This window comes from Frankliniella occidentalis, unplaced genomic scaffold (genome assembly GCF_000697945.3).
Source record: "Frankliniella occidentalis isolate FOCC.00 unplaced genomic scaffold, Focc_3.1 Scaffold64, whole genome shotgun sequence".
NCBI classification, from domain to species: domain Eukaryota; kingdom Metazoa; phylum Arthropoda; class Insecta; order Thysanoptera; family Thripidae; genus Frankliniella; species Frankliniella occidentalis.
This window is the reverse complement of record NW_026267194.1, coordinates 541,958-544,831: the sequence shown is the minus strand read 5'-3', so window position 1 is coordinate 544,831 and position 2,874 is coordinate 541,958. Positions and strand designations below refer to the sequence as shown.

Sequence of the window (2,874 nt, the reverse complement as noted above, 5' to 3'; positions counted from 1 at the left end):
GGGCGCGGGGTGGAGGGCGGGGCTCGTGCGGGTCGATGGAAAGGACAGTCCGCTCCCTTAGAAAAGGGCCGAACTGCTCTTGTCGTAACCCGGAGGGCACGAGCCGCAGGAGGTACGCTTTTGTGCTGATACCCATCGAGCGCCGGCCGACCCGCGCCGACCCTCCTGCACTCGGGGACGGGGTGGGCGCGCGGCCCGCGGCCCCGCGGGGTCACGACCCCCCAGCCCGGTCCTTGCACTGGCACCCCGCCACCCTCGTCTCGGCGCACCGTCTTATATACCCTTCTCCAAGGAAGCAGCAACCCACCCCACTACTCATCCCACCTCTCTAAAGAAAAATACAAAGAATCCCTCTGCGGTGTGGCAATTATACTTTGTACAGTCCGTATTAAATCCACGACGTGAATTTCTGAGGATAACGAAACGTTAGCCCGTCCAATTTTGAGATAAAAAATGTAGACAACAGACTCCATTCCATTTTTCTACACCAAAAAGTCGAAAAAGGTACTTTGGCTAGAGTAGAATCTGACGAGAGACTCCCTCGATCACTTCCAGTTATATAAACACCAGAGAGAAAACAAAAACTGATTTTCTAAAATAATAAAGCCTTGAAAACAAGCAAAAATTTTGACCAAACTTTTATCAGAGTATAACATTAATCCACTGCCACAACGCTCGGTCAATGATGAGACACATGAGGACTTTTTATTTATCGTTCGCCCGTTGTAAAGCCGTGCCCGCGACCCTCGCCTCGACCCAAGTCACGAGGGAAACGTGAAAGTGACCAACGGGGGAAGGGTGCTCCACGGCACTCGCCCCGCGGCCAAAGTGTCGCCGAGGGTAAGAGGAAATATTCCCAAACGGGCCGTTTTACAAATCTGTTCTCGGGATCACAACGGCGGCAGGAGGTGGACGCGGGTTGGTGCCTGGGGTGCGTCGTCGCTCGGTAAGACAGGGGGCGGCTTGCTTTTGCGCCCTCCCGTCGCGAGAGGGCGCCAGCCCGCGGGCGCCGGCGCCACAAAGACGCACCCCCCGCCAGGTGGCGCCAGCGTCCGCGTGCCCTTCGTATCGATCCGCGGGCCGCGGCCGCGGCCCTTCGCGGCCGCCTCCTCGCTGATCATGGGCTCCGGGGACAACAGGCTCGCGATATAACCACCCACGTCATGACGAGGCCGCAGACGTCGCATCGGGGGCCGCGCCCGCAGAATGGGAGAGTTAGTTGTCGAAGCGCGTCTGTTTCCTCCTCGCCCTCCCCTGCAGCTCAACGATTGCGCGGGACGTTTGCACAGGTTTTCGCACCGGCACCGACCTCGGATCCCGCCACCCGGAAACGATAATAACGTAACACCACGTAACGTTTTAAAGTCGAACAAGCATCGTTGTGATGATTACGACAGGTGACAGGTGTTGGTCATCTCCACTTTGGGACTGGGATGAATTGAAATCCTAAGCAACACGATAAGGTCTCACAAATACGTCGTATTGAAGTTGGTGACTTCATTTTGACGTCTAAATGACGTCAGTTTTCAGCCGAAATACTGACCGAGACGGTCGTTTGTCCAACTGCAACATGAAGTCGTCTTTGTGACCTTTCCGTGTTTCTTGATGAGTGATGTGGTGGTGAATATAGACAGACGCATTAAGACGATGTGTAGACGTCTACGGCCGAAATGGACTGAGTCCTTTCGGACATAAATTTTCAAAAGCTAGTCCGTGGTCATTGATTGACCTCCACGAGGAGGGAGGTCATGGAATGGCTTGGGAAACGGGGAACCCGTTCGTTCTTCACTGGAGGCTGGTCAGTGCTTTGCGGTTTGTTGTGGAAGCGGTCTTCAGTTGTTCGCCGGCCGGCGGCCTGTGGCGCCACCTGCTAGAGGCGCCGGCGCTGCGCGGGGCGCGGCGGGAGGCTGTCTCGCGCACGATCACCGTCAGCCACCCCCCGCCCCGGGGGAGGGGGATGACTCCGCGCAGTGCTCCACCGATCAATGCTCCACCTCCTGCGCTCCTGGCCTCCTGGCAGCCAGAATACAGAATCTCTCGGATTCTACTGTACTGCTCGTAGTGCGCGAGGCTAGCGGCCGGGCTGACCCGGGGGGCGCGCGTCCGCGCACGCCGCGGTCCTGGTGCCGGGGCCCGCGCGCAGGCTCCCGCTCAGCATCCAGCGCACGCTGCTGTCCTCGAGACGGGGCCCGGGGCCCGCGCCCCGCGCAGGTTCCCGCTCAGGCTCCCGCTCAGGCTCCCGCTCACGCCGCGGTCCTGGTGACGGGGCCCGCGCAGACTCCAGCACTGACTCCCGCACCAGCTACTGCACTGGCTACGGAGCACACCACGCTCCTTGGTGGCGAGACTGTCGTCGGCCACGGCGCCCGCTTGCGCACCCGAGTTGGAACGGGTCCCCGGGTCGTTTTGAACACTTGGTTTCAGAAGACTTATTGTGCCGGCTCGTGCACTCAATGGGCACAGACGCCGTGTCCAGCCTTGTAGCATCGCAGCACCCGGGGCCGCACCCGGCCTCCAGAGCTGCGGCGCCGCCTAGGCGGAGCTCCGCAACGCGCCACCCCCAGGCCCGCGCCCGCGCCACCCCTAAGGCTAGACGCCCCCACCCCCTTCCCCCGGGGGCCACCTCCCGCCGCTGTCTGAGCGCCTGGTGGGCCGCGGCCTAGGTGTGACACCGGTGAGCCGCGGCTGGCAGGCAGGCGTTACCTGGGTATACCTGGGCCAGGAGCCGTCACTCCGCAGCCTCAGCGCACCTCAGCACATCTCAGCAAATCTCAGCACACCTCAGCAAGGAGCGCTCGGCAGGGCCGCTCCGACCAAGTCCAAAATCTTTTCCGTCAAAATTGAAAACTTTTCCTATATTTTTTTGTTGAAAAA

At 60.2% G+C, this 2,874-nt stretch overlaps 1 protein-coding gene across 1 annotated transcript in view; it reads right to left on the bottom strand.

The window, feature by feature from the left end:
* Window positions 1-2,874, bottom strand: part of LOC113217270 (aryl hydrocarbon receptor nuclear translocator homolog) — a gene marked incomplete in the record, with an annotated part of 19,366 nt that overhangs the window by 15,622 nt on the left and 870 nt on the right.